Genomic DNA, 15709 nt, shown 5'->3' on the forward strand with positions numbered 1-15709 from the left:
ACAACGGGAAGTGCAGCTCAAGGCTCCAGTGCCGCCCATCTGTGGTTCTCAACACTTTAGCCTGTGTGCCCTCAGTCCGGGCTAGAAAGTGTTTTGAAATGTTGCAGAGTTTCAGGGTTCACTCCTCATCTTACAGGGCCTTCCCAGGGTCCCCACTTGCCATGCTACCCATATGACAGGTGGCAAACATTTATTGCCTGAGTTGAGTCTCTACATGGTCCATCAGAAGCTTTTGCAGGAGCTTTGGAGAATTCTAGTTTTTTACTTGTACAGTTTAATGGTGATTTCTGTTGAACAATGAAGTTAAAATAGCGTTTCTGCCTTTAATAAACCACCCATTTTCACTTACCCCATCGCAGTGCAGGGCTCTGCCACTCTTTAGTTTACTTGATTGTACATGGGTGAGCAGGTAGTGAAACGGACATTCGATTAGCGTTCAGCTCTGCACACTCTCAGAAGGCTGCCTCAGGAGGACTTTCAGACCATCACCATGTTCACTGGACTGGGTGTGGGATGACATTATTCATGGGGAATTGGGTTGAATTGCTATGTGCCAGTCCAGTCCTTCAACCTTGTTAGATGACAGCTAGGGATGGATTGTTAAGTAATACATTTCTCTTAGCATATTTAACATTTCCAAATAAAGTTCTACCAGATGCATAAGAAAGGAGCAAGAAGAAGCTCAAGCAGGCATTCATGTGTACATGTTCAGAGCAGTAGTCACAATGGGAAAAAAGGTGCCCATTCAAGGATGAATAGATAAACACAATGTGGCTGATACATGCAATTAAATGCTATTTAGCCTTTAAAAGGAAGGGGTCTCTGACACATGCTACAGTGTGGATGAACTTTGAAGTTTATTGTGCTAGGTGAAAGAAGCCCCTAAGGACACATATGAAATGATTCTGCTTATATGAGGTGCCCAGAATAAGCAAAATCATGGAGGGTATGGGTGGCATGGTGATTTCCAGGACCGGGTGTTGGGATGGGAACTATGGTTTGGTGTATAATACTGAGTTTCAGTTCTGGAAGGTGAGGGGAGAAAGGTCAAGAGACAGTTGGTAGAGAAAACACATCAATGGGAGTGTACTTAGTGTTACTAAAACGTAGAAACAGAACAGCTAGAATGGTAGCTTTTAACTTGTGTATCCTTTGTCACAGTAAAGAGGAATCAATGGTATCATGAATATTCAATACCTGTCTACCCACTACCACCATCTAAGAAATTTTGTTAACAGTTATAATGTCATGTTTATGACTCCACGTCAACTGCATTGTGTATGCCTCCTGAGGAGTTAAGGATGCTTTTGGTGAGAGATGGTCTTGTCATGTTTAAGTTTTTGTTTGTATTAGCTAGCTAAACTAAATAGATTACTAATAGAAAATTAGTAATTTTTTTTTGACTCAGGATTTCATGTAGTCCAGACTGGCCTCAGACTTGGTTTGTACCCAGGGATGACTGACCTTAAACTTCTGCTTTTTGTGCTTCTCCCTCCCAAGTGCTGGGATTACTGGAGTGCTTCACCATGACGAGCTTATGAGGTGCAGGGGATCCAAACCAGAGCTTCATGCATGTTAGACAGGCATCCTCACTACGTCAGCAGAGCTTCATGCATGTTAGACAGGCATCCTCACTACGTCAGCAGAGCTATTCATGCATGTTAGACAGGCATCCTCACTACGTCAGCAGAGCTTCATGCATGTTAGACAGGCATCCTCACTACGTCAGCAGAGCTATACATGCATGTTAGACAGGCATCCTCACTACGTCAGCAGAGCTATACATGCATGTTAGACAGGCATCCTCACTACGTCAGCAGAGCTATTCATGCATGTTAGACAGGCATCCTCACTACGTCAGCAGAGCTATTCATGCATGTTAGACAGGCATCCTCACTACGTCAGCAGAGCTTCATGCATGTTAGACAGGCATCCTCACTACGTCAGCAGAGCTATACATGCATGTTAGACAGGCATCCTCACTACGTCAGCAGAGCTATACATACATGTTAGACAGGCATCCTCACTACGTCAGCAGAGCTATTCATGCATGTTAGACAGGCATCCTCACTACGTCAGCAGAGCTTCATGCATGTTAGACAGGCATCCTCACTACGTCAGCAGAGCTATACATGCATGTTAGACAGGCATCCTCACTACGTCAGCAGAGCTATACATGCATGTTAGACAGGCATCCTCACTACGTCAGCAGAGCTATACATGCATGTTAGACAGGCATCCTCACTACGTCAGCAGAGCTATACATACATGTTAGACAGGCATCCTCACTACGTCAGCAGAGCTATACATGCATGTTAGACAGGCATCCTCACTACGTCAGCAGAGCTATACATGCATGTTAGACAGGCATCCTCACTACGTCAGCAGAGCTATACATGCATGTTAGACAGGCATCCTCACTACGTCAGCAGAGCTATACATGCATGTTAGACAGGCATCCTCACTACGTCAGCAGAGCTATACATGCATGTTAGACAGGCATCCTCACTACGTCAGCAGAGCTATACATGCATGTTAGACAGGCATCCTCACTACGTCAGCAGAGCTATACATGCATGTTAGACAGGCATCCTCACTACGTCAGCAGAGCTATTCATGCATGTTAGACAGGCATCCTCACTACGTCAGCAGAGCTATACATGCATGTTAGACAGGCATCCTCACTACGTCAGCAGAGCTATACATGCATGTTAGACAGGCATCCTCACTACGTCAGCAGAGCTATACATGCATGTTAGACAGGCATCCTCACTACGTCAGCAGAGCTATACATGCATGTTAGACAGGCATCCTCACTACGTCAGCAGAGCTATACATGCATGTTAGACAGGCATCCTCACTACGTCAGCAGAGCTATTCATGCATGTTAGACAGGCATCCTCACTACGTCAGCAGAGCTACTCATGCATGTTAGACAGGCATCCTCACTACGTCAGCAGAGCTTCATGCATGTTAGACAGGCATCCTCACTACGTCAGCAGAGCTATACATGCATGTTAGACAGGCATCCTCACTACGTCAGCAGAGCTATACATGCATGTTAGACAGGCATCCTCACTACGTCAGCAGAGCTATACATGCATGTTAGACAGGCATCCTCACTACGTCAGCAGAGCTATACATGCATGTTAGACAGGCATCCTCACTACGTCAGCAGAGCTATACATGCATGTTAGACAGGCATCCTCACTACGTCAGCAGAGCTATTCATGCATGTTAGACAGGCATCCTCACTATGTCAGCAGAGCTATACATGCATGTTAGACAGGCATCCTCACTACGTCAGCAGAGCTATACATGCATGTTAGACAGGCATCCTCACTACGTCAGCAGAGCTATACATGCATGTTAGACAGGCATCCTCACTACGTCAGCAGAGCTATACATGCATGTTAGACAGGCATCCTCACTACGTCAGCAGAGCTATACATGCATGTTAGACAGGCATCCTCACTACGTCAGCAGAGCTATACATGCATGTTAGACAGGCATCCTCACTACGTCAGCAGAGCTTCATGCATGTTAGACAGGCATCCTCACTACGTCAGCAGAGCTATTCATGCATGTTAGACAGGCATCCTCACTACGTCAGCAGAGCTATACATGCATGTTAGACAGGCATCCTCACTACGTCAGCAGAGCTATACATACATGTTAGACAGGCATCCTCACTACGTCAGCAGAGCTATACATACATGTTAGACAGGCATCCTCACTACGTCAGCAGAGCTATACATGCATGTTAGACAGGCATCCTCACTACGTCAGCAGAGCTATACATGCATGTTAGACAGGCATCCTCACTACGTCAGCAGAGCTATACATGCATGTTAGACAGGCATCCTCACTACGTCAGCAGAGCTATTCATGCATGTTAGACAGGCATCCTCACTACGTCAGCAGAGCTATTCATGCATGTTAGACAGGCATCCTCACTACGTCAGCAGAGCTATACATACATGTTAGACAGGCATCCTCACTACGTCAGCAGAGCTATACATGCATGTTAGACAGGCATCCTCACTACGTCAGCAGAGCTATTCATGCATGTTAGACAGGCATCCTCACTACGTCAGCAGAGCTATACATGCATGTTAGACAGGCATCCTCACTACGTCAGCAGAGCTATACATGCATGTTAGACAGGCATCCTCACTACGTCAGCAGAGCTATACATGCATGTTAGACAGGCATCCTCACTACGTCAGCAGAGCTATTCATGCATGTTAGACAGGCATCCTCACTACGTCAGCAGAGCTATACATGCATGTTAGACAGGCATCCTCACTACGTCAGCAGAGCTATACATGCATGTTAGACAGGCATCCTCACTACGTCAGCAGAGCTATACATGCATGTTAGACAGGCATCCTCACTACGTCAGCAGAGCTATACATGCATGTTAGACAGGCATCCTCACTACGTCAGCAGAGCTATACATACATGTTAGACAGGCATCCTCACTACGTCAGCAGAGCTATACATACATGTTAGACAGGCATCCTCACTACGTCAGCAGAGCTATACATACATGTTAGACAGGCATCCTCACTACGTCAGCAGAGCTATACATGCATGTTAGACAGGCATCCTCACTACGTCAGCAGAGCTATACATGCATGTTAGACAGGCATCCTCACTACGTCAGCAGAGCTATACATGCATGTTAGACAGGCATCCTCACTACGTCAGCAGAGCTATTCATGCATGTTAGACAGGCATCCTCACTACGTCAGCAGAGCTTCATGCATGTTAGACAGGCATCCTCACTACGTCAGCAGAGCTATACATGCATGTTAGACAGGCATCCTCACTACGTCAGCAGAGCTATACATACATGTTAGACAGGCATCCTCACTACGTCAGCAGAGCTATACATACATGTTAGACAGGCATCCTCACTACGTCAGCAGAGCTATTCATGCATGTTAGACAGGCATCCTCACTACGTCAGCAGAGCTATTCATGCATGTTAGACAGGCATCCTCACTACGTCAGCAGAGCTTCATGCATGTTAGACAGGCATCCTCACTACGTCAGCAGAGCTATACATGCATGTTAGACAGGCATCCTCACTACGTCAGCAGAGCTATACACCCCGGGTTCCATGAAATGAATACTTTTTAATGTCCTTTAAAATTAGTGTTTGTGGGGGGGTCGTGACTCAATTGTTAAAGCCCTGCAGACATGAGGGCTTAAGTTTGTATCCCCAGCCCTTACGTAAAAGCCGGGCTCACTGATCCCAATGGATTCATCTGTAAAACAGCTCCTGCACCTAAGGCTTGGGGAGCATTGAGGAAGAGGGAGAAGAAAGGTCATAAGAGCCCGAGGATCAGGCAGTTTGCTGAGAGACGGTGTCTTTTAGTAAAGTCAGAAGTTACACCCATAAAGTCTCACTAACATGACTGCCTACACACGACTGAACAAGATGTGCAAAAGTGGACAGGAAGAAGATCACAAGGCCTCAATCTCACATAAAGAACTATAGGCAACTAAGATATGCTCAGAGTGAGAGAAATCGTCTGCCCCAGGGAAGAGTACACTAATCAGTTACCCGAAACCAAATGCTCAACCCTGAAAACATATATACCAGTACCATTATCCCGAGTGAGCAGGTTATATGTAGGAATATCTGTATATAAAATATGGACATAATAAGAGTTGATGAAAACCGAAAGCATGAATTTGGGAGAGAGTAAGGAGGGGTACCTGGGACGGTGTGAAAGGAGGAAAGGGAAGGGAGAGATGATAGAATTATAATCTTATAAAAAGTACATGCGCGGCACAAATTGTACTGATGGAGTTAAAAGAGCGCGGCACAAATTGTACTGATGGAGTTAAAAGAAAAAAGAGGACACAAAGTTGTGTGGGTAGAGAAGAGGAGGGTCTGGGAGCAGTTGGGGGAGAGTGAATAATATCAAAATACATGGAAGAAAATTCTCAAAGAACTAATAAAAAATAAGAAACAAGTAGCTGGGCCAGTTTCCTTGGCACTTAGCCACAGTCGGTCCTTGGCATATTGTGTACAAGTGCTTATACTATAAGAGCAGGGTTAGGTAATATGGCCCACAAAGCCTCAAGTATTCCCTGGATCCATATAAAATATTGTTTTTCTGTTAGAAAAACTCAGTTCCTGTCCTCCAGAAAGTATTGTCTTGCAAAAGAGACTTTTACTCATGTGTAATATGTAGACTTTTACTCACGTTTATAATCTGGCCTGTTAAAGTAAAAGACATTTGACTGTTTCAAAAATTATTTAAGTGCTGTCAAAAATTAGTATTGTCGTGGAGACAATTGCACATTTATTTTTGTCCTTTTATGTTTTTCTCTGTTGTTCCTTTCTCTGTTCCACCAAGGAATCTTCACTGCTTTTCTAGCCTCAAGACTTCTAGATTGACACTTCCTAGATGCACCGTTTCTAAATTTACACTCTTCCTGACACTCGGGTCCCTCCTTCTGAGGGGAGAGGCACAGATCGGTTGGGAAAAAATGAAAAGTCTGAATGTGCATTACCATGTTTTGAAGCACACCTTTGGGCCTTTCCTGTTCTTATAAGGAGAATAAGAGTTGTTTAAGGAGGGGGGAGTCTGTGTTTGCTTTGAACAGATAGATGGTGTGTACGGCATTAACGTGCCAGGAAAACATCTGATCAGGAAAGACAAGGGAAGGGTGGCCGAGCAGGTGGGAGAGGACCATAGGAGAGCTGACTGGGGAAGAAGGGGAGCCAGCTGAAGATAGCCATGGCTCATGGGGGAGGAGAACAAATGAGAAGAAAATAAAGGACACCTGGGAGTGAGGAAGGTCTGGTGAGACCTACTACTGTGTGTGTTCACCTAAAAGCTTAATGAAAAACTCAACAAAAAAAAAAACCCCTTTACTCACACCCAGCCCTGTTCTGTCACAGGGCATCCAGTACTTAGAAACCCTGCCTGTTCTTTGTGCTATCCGTCCAGTGGAACCTTGGCAGAGAAACCCATTCGTGCCCTTCCAGGAAGCCCCAAGTTTTGTTGCTTTGTCCAGCGCATGATCAGATGCTCAGTCCAATGGCTCTGATGCGGTGTTTCTTAGTCTGTATTAGTTGCTTTCTCTTTGAGTTGTACATTTTCTTATTTTTTTCAAGACGGAGTTTTTCTGTGTAGCAGTCCTGGCTGTTCTCTGTAGACCAGGCTGGCTTCAAACTCAGAGGTCATCATCCTTCTTTCTCCTGAGTACTGGATTAAAGGCATGTGCCATCAGGGCCCGGCTGAGCTGTGATTTCTTTTCGATTCATCCTAAATGTTCTTAGGTACTATAAGGAATAATCTCCCTCCCCCAGTCATACTTCCCGAGAAACATCTGATTGCCACCTGTCTCATCAGCTGCTGTCTATCTCTGCACAGCTACATTGAGAGAAGCTCTGAGAAGCTGGCAGTTTCCAGTCAGGACAGTGTTGATTGCATATGAGACAAACCAGTCGAGCACACTGTAACACACACTTATTGATGTCTTTCTGCTTTTAAGAACAGGGTCTTGCCCTGTGTGATCCTCCTGCTTCACCTTCATCCTCTTGTGTGCCACCACACATGACATTAGTGGGTTTTTCTTGTCGTCGTTTTTAAAACACAGATGGGATCATACTGTTCATTCTATATTATAATATTTTTGATTAGGATAGATAGAAACTTAGGAGTCTTTGTATCAGTTCACTTAGATTTAAACGATATCTTTAGTGGTCTGTGTAGTATACCTATGATTTAACTATTTGCCCTTCTCATAGGAGGACATTTAGAATGTTTCTGCTTTTTCACAGTTCTGAATAATTTAGCAAGTAGACATTTTGCACATATCTTTCTATATTTGTGGTATTTATTTATTTGCTGCAAGCTATAGTCACTCGGGAGGAGGGACCTCAACTGAGGAATTGCAGTCATCAGATCGACCTGTTATGTTTGTGGGATAGTATTTGATAAATGATTGATACAGGATGACCCAGCCCACCTAGAGGGGTGCCACTCCTAGGTCCTGGGGTGTGTAAGAAAGGAGGCTGAATAAGTCAGTAAGCTCTGTACCTCCATGGCTTCTAGCTCACTTCCTGTCTTTACTGTACTTGACTGTAACTGATAAGATGTAATAAACCCTATTCTCCCCAAATGGCTTTCGGTCAGTATTTTATCACAGTAACAGAAAGCAAACTAAGACATTATTCTGAGTTACCTAGAATCTAACTTTTTTTTTTTTGAGACGGTTTAACTGAGCCGAAGTGGGGTAATTCTAAATCCTAGCCTAACTCAATAAGTTTTGGTTTTGCTAATTAAATTCTATGCTCTTTCTCCCCCTTTTTATTAAAGCAACTTTTAAAACTTGGTTGTTAGTTTCCTTATGCTCAACTATAACTTCTTAAAAGTAGAATTACAAATTTTAGATCTTTTTCTTCCTGAAAGAACTAGGCAGATGCTTTTGGTTTTTGCTGAGCTTCCTGACCTTAGCATCTTTTGTCCCTCTGTAGAAATGGGGCCTCAGTGGTAGCCAGGCAACTCTTCCAGCAAGTCCTGCTGTAAATATCGTTATAAAATTTCTTCCCTTTGTGGATGATGTATATCCTCACTACCTGACAGGCAGCGATATCCCTAAGCAGAGAATGACAATACTGCCGAACAGGACTAAGGGCTCTTTGTGAAGCCCTGGAGGGGCACAGAAGCCCTGACGGTCTCTTCATCCCCAAGGGAGTAGCAAGTATATAGTGCTTTCCAGAATTTTAGCAGATGGAAAAGGAGTAAAAGGTTGGGCTGGTTTGCAGGGGGGCAGTGGTGAGGCACTGGCAGGCATCAGCCGGAGCTGGCTTCCTTGGAGGAAGGGAGCATGGGAATTGGGCTCAGCTGAGGCAACGTACCATATGACAAAGTGGGCCCTCACTAGTCACTGACCCGAGTAACAAGAGGACACTTGGCAATTGGCCTCATGAACACTGTGCCCACGAGGCTAGTTTAGATCACAATTTGTGAGGTCAGCAGATGCGGTTCTTTAGTTTGATGTGCATCCCTGGCCTGTAAGACATTCCAGTGAACATACTCCAAATGTTATGTTTATTGCTTTATTTTATATAAAATTTCTTCCTTTGGGTTTCCTTGGAAACCACAATTTTGAAATCAGGAATTATAGATTCTTAACTAGTGAAACCTGTAGACCCTCTCATAGGATAAAATTACAAAGGAAACCAATCACATCAAAACATAGTTATCCAAATGTTACAGAAACATATGTAGTGAGTGTTCTTCATTGGTGTGTTAAACAGCAAGACCCCAGTATGCCCAGAAGTGATCATGAGTGTAAATGAAATAGAAGTGATTGCCCGTGACATTTCAAGATAAGCACAGGTGTGAACTGAAAATGTCTGTCTGTGGAACAGGAAATAAATCTTCACTGGTGCTGTCAATATCCATGTGTGTTGCCTTTGTTCATAGGGAAAATAAGAAGCCACATTTTAGCCAGAAAGGATGGCAACATTTTCCCCTGTCTTAGTTTATTCGTTTATCAGTGCCAAGGACGGTTGTGTGTGTGCTTTGAAATTGCTCCACTACTGAGCTGCATCCCCAGCCCCTATCCACTTTAGATTCCGCTGAATCATTTGTAAAAACTTTTAATTATGTTTATCCATACCTGTCCTGGTATATGAGTACACCATTACACATGTGCAGAGGTCAGAGGTCAACTTGAATGAGTCTCTCATCATGTAGTTCCTGGGCTTGGAACTCAGGTCCCTGGGCTTGGTGGTAAGCACCTTAACCCACTGAGCCATCTCATGGGCCTCAGACCTCCTTTCTCTGTTCAGAGACCTCAGTTCAGGATTTATGAGGTCCTCCTAGATCTCAGAGAATGACTTGTGAGGCTATAAACTTTTATTTGCATCAAGAAAATTAATCAGAACTCAGCTTCCCTCCATTCTCCCACCCCAGACCTCACCTCTTTGTTCTGGTAGGTGCAAGGAGGGAATTCATGTTAAAAAGGAGTCAGCTCTTAAAATATTTTGACTACCCGTGGCAGAGATCTTTCTTTCCTCCAAGAGATGGCTATGCGGAATTTTCTGTCATTTTCTCAATTATTTTCTACCACAGTGGCCATTTGTTGGCACTTTAAAATCTGAGAAACTCCTGATTTGATTATGGTGGTTTCCTCTCAGCTTCTCTAAGACTGGGCAAGAGAAATGGATCAGAAATGAGGGTGCCGAGATTAAAGGTGTGTGCCACCACTTCCAGACTTCCTCCTTCCTTTTTACCTCTCATTCTTTCCCTATTTCCTCTTATTCTTCTTTTCTTCTTGTACACATTCTCTCATTTTATTCTCCCCTCGCACCATTAACCATAAATGTTTGGTGTCCGAGACATTCACTTGTCAGCATCAAAGATTGAAACCACCTTCAAAATATTAGAGGGCAGAGTATTGGAGAGAGGGGAGAGGTCTTGTTTATACCCAACAAATAACTTATATTTAGAATTTCCTCAAATTTTCCTTTCAAATTCTGTATTCTCATTTTGCTTGAATGACTCTGCATGGAGCATTTAAAAGTAGATCAAACAGAACTCTATAAATATTGTTGAGTTCTTTTAGGCATTTTGCCAAAATCAGCCTTGCTAAAGCAGAGAAGAGCAAAGTGCTTTAATATGTTGGATTTTTTTTTCTCCTGCAAAATCCAGACTCTTTCTCCCAGAGACTAGCTGCCTAGGCTGAGAAAGCCTTAGCAAAGAAGGCCCTGGGGTAGGGTCCCCTGAAGGGCTAAAACCAAGGCCTGAGACTAGTGTGAGGAAAGCCACAGAAGTGGTATTCTGAGAGAATTCACTGATTATATTTTCTCAGTATGATCCTTTTATGTCACTCGGCTGGGAAAGAAAGGCGGTGAAAAGACAATTGGTTGAGCTGGTATAGGTGATTTCACAAAGCTACCTTCTATTGGATTACGAATGTAAAAGCAAGTGTTAAAACAGATGAAGTAAAAGTATGATCCCCCCTGTAAAGCAAGCCTCTGCCCATCACGCCCATGTTGTACATAAGGAAGCTGATGCAAAGAGCCTGCTGTAGTTGCAGTGTGGGCGCCCTGTGGGCTCCATGTGCCGTCTGTCTTTTGAGCTGCAGGTTTGTTAGACATGGCCATAATGCTTTCAGTGTGAACCGTGTATCCACGAGCAGGAAGTCACAGCTCATGTTGCCCTCTCAGTATTCCATACACCATTTTTATAAGATGATTGACGTGGAAGACACTTAAGTTCTCCAGGTCAGGAGTACAAAATCACCTTTAGTGGCATAGCTTCATCAAACTCTGTCTTAAAACCAAATGACCACTGCAAAATTAATTAAGCAAACAACAAACAAAAAAGATCAAACCACGTTAACACTGAAAATAGACATATGCAAAGTCAGTTCAAGTGGATTGTTTCTTTCTATAGTCCTCTGGTAATAGAAAGTCGGTATTTTTCATCATGTTAATCAGCCAACTATTTTTTAAGGAGGTGCAGAAGGTCTCATGTAGTCCAGGCTAGTCTTGAACTTGATATGTAGTGAAAGGAGTCCTTGAATTCCTGATCTTTCTACTTCCAAGTCCTGAGTTCGAGGATTACAGGTGTGCACCAGCACATTCCTTTTTATATAATGATGGAAACTGAACCAAGGCTTTCATGTACTGTGCCAACTAAGTTATGGCCACAACCCCTGATCAGCCAGCTTTAAGACTATTTCCAGTGGTTTTGTTAAGCAGGGTATCCCAATCTGTAATTTTTAGTGCTGAGGAGGGACTAGATCCCAGAGTTTCATTTTTCCTCTTCGTCTAGTTACACAGCACCTGGGCCCACATACTGATTTATGAGTGAGTATTTGTGAAAAGTAGCATCATCATAGCCATAATAAGACATATGGAGGAGTTGGGAAATGAGTCAAATTTATTGAAAAAGGTGAGCATAAAAAAGCCAAGAGGTGTCATGTTGAAGGGATGCATACAGACGGATGCTCTCAGATAAGGAGGAATGCGGTCGAGCGAGGGGACTGTTAGATAAAAGCAGGGCTTGGGGAAACCCAGAAAAGTGCCCTCATGTTGTGCTCAAGTGCTCTCTCTTCCTCCCTTTCTTCTGCTCTGCCTTAGTGCTCTGTTGCTCTGAAGAAACACCATGACTATGGCAACTCTTATAAAGGAAAGTATTTAATCAGGGCTGGCTTACAGTTGCAGAGTGTTTAGTCCATGGGAAGCATGGTGGCACACAGGCAGACATAGTGCTGGAGAAGTAGCTGAGAGTTCCAGATCAGGATCCGCAGGCAGCAGGAAGGAAGGCCATACTCTGGACTTGGGATGGGCGTTTTGAAACCTTGGAGCCCAGCCCTGTGACACACTTCTCCAACAAGGCCAGAGCTCCTAATCCTTCTCAAGTAGTACCACTTCCTGATGACTAAGAATTCAAAAATATTGTCCCCTCCCTTTCCCCTCCTTCTCCTTCCCTCCTGCTCCTCTTCTCTTCTCCTCTCTCTCCCTCTTGCTCCCCCTTTCCCTCTCCCTCTCCTTCCCTCTGTCTCCCTTTCCTTTTATCTTTCCCTCTGTCTCCATCTCCCTACCTTTTCCCTCTCTTCCCCACCCTACCCTCCCTTTTACTGCCTCCCCCTCTGTCCCCTTTACTCTTCTCTCCCCTTCTTCCATCTCCCTTCCCCTCCCCCAGCCTGTCCTCCTTCCTCTCTCCCTTTCCCCTTTCCCTGTCTCACTTCCCTATCTCCACTTTTCTCTCTCCTCCCTCCTTCCTCATCCCTCTTCTCTCCTGCTTCCCACTTCCCTCTTTCTCCTTCCACTTTTATCTCCTTCTCCCTCCCTCTCCTCTCCCTTCCTCCATCTCTGTTGTTGTAAGAGTATGGGAGAGTAAGCATACCCAGAAGGTAGCCAGGGATCCCACTGTCCTGTGTAGGGATGGCCTGGCTAAGTAAGGGAGGAGGATTCAGGCCAGGGAAAGCAATCTTGGATTGGTCCTGATGGGAGCTTGTGGTTTCCATAGGACACTACAGCAATCTGACTGGAATGCTGACTAGTATGAGCTATAGAAGTGGGGCTCTTTAACCTCCCATCTCCTGCTGTCTTAATGGGCTTCTTGCTACAGGGTGGTCAGAACCCCCTTGTCATTTAGCCAGCGAAATAAAATGCTTCTTTTTGTCTGATTCAGTTAGTATTTATTTAGTTGTAAAATAGGAACTTGCCATTAATGTAATTTAAGCAAGTTAAGCATCTATGAAGATGAGCTTCATAGAACAAGGTAATTATTTTAGCTGATAACTGATGTTGTTTGAAATGAAACATACTTCAGCATATGTTCTTTGTAAGATCCAGTTGCTATACAAAAGCACTTGTACACATCTTTACTCCCCACTCCCAGCTATTATCATTACTTTAGTGCTATTGTGTTCACAGGATTTTCTGTGCTTACACAAATACGTCTGCATGCACATGCATTCTTTCCTCCCTGGGATTGTATTAGTCCTTCACAGATTGATAGCTGAGTGGATTCTTTGTTTATCAATAAACATTTTCTGAGTTCATGCTCTGTGCTCTATCCTGGGTGACCAGGCATAGGTAAGCTAGTGATGACACAGTTGGAGAATGTGTGTATCCATAAGATACACATATGGATATGCGTCTTTTGATATGCTATGGACACCTTTTCACATCGGAATTCATGCAATGGCTCGTATTTAATTACTAAGTATGCCATGATTTATTCAGACCCTCCCTCCTCGTGGACATTCGGGATGTTTTGCATGTCGATCTCTGTGCTATGAGAAACATGCTGCCCAAACCTTTTTACACACATGGCCTGGCTAGCTAAAACAGATGCTTTCTGTCTTTTGTAAACTAATGCATGAATTCTTTGTTCATAGAAATCTTTCCTCTACTGTTTGGTATGAATAATTACAGGTGGATGGTAGATTTGTAAGCGGCAACAGTTAGGAATAGATTATTATAGAAGTTGACAGACTTTCTGTGTTGCATTCTGGTGGAGAATGAGGACCCTTTCACACAATGGCAAGACTGCAGTGTGTGCCCTGTTTCCATCCCCCATAGTGTCAACAATTCAAGATTCTGCTTATGGTTTTGTTTCTTTTTTTAAGGGAGGGTCTCATTAGGTAGCCTCAGCTGGCTTGGAACTCCCTGTGTAGAGCAAACTGACCTTTAGCGTGCAGCAGTCCTGCTTCTGACTCCGAACTGTTAGGATTATAGGCCTATGCCGCTACGTCCAGCCGATGCCATTGGGTTTTAAGCAGACATCTGTTGTATTCGCTGTTTAGTACCATGCAGAAGCGTTATCTCACCTTTCCTCCACCATTTCTGCCCTAGCGTCTCTTTGACTGTCTGAGAATTTGTAGTCACAAAGCATGACCTATAGGCAGTATGAGCATTAAGTATTCAATAGTTGATTAATCCATTCATTTGCCAGACACACACTGGTCTATATGCTGGGGATCAAGAACAGGTAAGAGAGGGTCACTGGCTCCAAGGGGGCAGCAAATTTCATCAACTGATGATGGTGCTGTGTATATCTGCATTCACAACTGCCTTTCTTACCTGGAATAGGATTCATTCCAATGAGTTTCTGAGGCTTTATGTCTGCCCTTCATTTCTCTTGGGCCATTCACCTGATTTAGGGCTGTCTCTCCCAAGCCATTCCCCATATCTCTGACACTAGCTACTTTCCTCTAAATTATTTTTTTCTCACCCTCTATTCCATGCTTCCCTATCCCGAGATTTTTCTCCCAATTCTCATTATCCATAAAATGGAGTCCTTATTCTTGACACCCAGAGTGCCCCATGGAGATTCTGTCTTAACTTCCTTCTTGGTAGTATCTTGGGCTGATACCTAACTCATATGCCTTAGACAAGTTAGTCTTTCGCTGCTTGTCTCCAAAGATGTGGTCAACACACTGAGCCTCATAGGCTTGGTGTGAGTAATAAGGGAAGGTACTTAGGCCTTAAGAGAGAAAATAGTTCCTTTTACATAGAAGATGTTAGATGTTCATTCCCTTCATATCCAACAAATGAAGTTGATTTTCCTTATGTAATAGTTGGCTCTGTCTGTCTCCCTAATCACCTTCCATGGCTCAGAGGCCCTAAGAAATGAATCCCCACTGCTTCTACATCTTCCTTTCAGGACAAAATCAGGACTAGAATAGCTTTCTCTGCTGTCCCCATAGCGCTTGCCTTTGAAGTAGCAGACAAACGGATTGCCTGTTTTCTGCCATACAAAGCTGTTGACTGTGTATGTCCCTTTGGGAACAAAACAGACGCATTTCTAGGGACTGCACAGTTCTGGCGGTGCTGATTAGATTACACACTGCATATTTCCATTGCAACAGGCCAGTTGCAGCCAAGAGGGCCTTGCAAAGAAAGACTTAGGTGGTCCCTTTGTTCTGGAGTCTGCCTGTCTTCTGAAGTGCCCTTCCTCTGAGATACAGCACTTTCAGTCTGATAAGTGGCAATATTTCTAGTAGAGGGCATGGTGCAGAGTTCATGCCTCTTTCCTTTCATCCAGAATCCACTCAATGTCCAAAGAGCCACGTGCTACTCTCCACATTGATTTAATTTGGTTATATTGCTTTTACATCCTGTGATATGAATTCTGTCTTTTTACATAAATGGAAGCTCCTAACTCAAGGACAGCTTCTTCAAGAAGCTGACAGGCGGCTCATTAACTTG

The 15709-nt window shown here is 43.9% G+C and overlaps 1 protein-coding gene across 11 annotated transcripts in view; it reads left to right on the forward strand.

The window, feature by feature from the left end:
• The window catches only part of Sh3kbp1 (SH3 domain containing kinase binding protein 1), a 339294-nt gene that overhangs the window by 149514 nt on the left and 174071 nt on the right, over nucleotides 1-15709 (forward strand). The gene's annotated exons all lie outside the window — the stretch shown is intronic.

Source organism: Microtus pennsylvanicus, chromosome X (genome assembly GCF_037038515.1).
Source record: "Microtus pennsylvanicus isolate mMicPen1 chromosome X, mMicPen1.hap1, whole genome shotgun sequence".
Taxonomy (NCBI): domain Eukaryota; kingdom Metazoa; phylum Chordata; class Mammalia; order Rodentia; family Cricetidae; genus Microtus; species Microtus pennsylvanicus.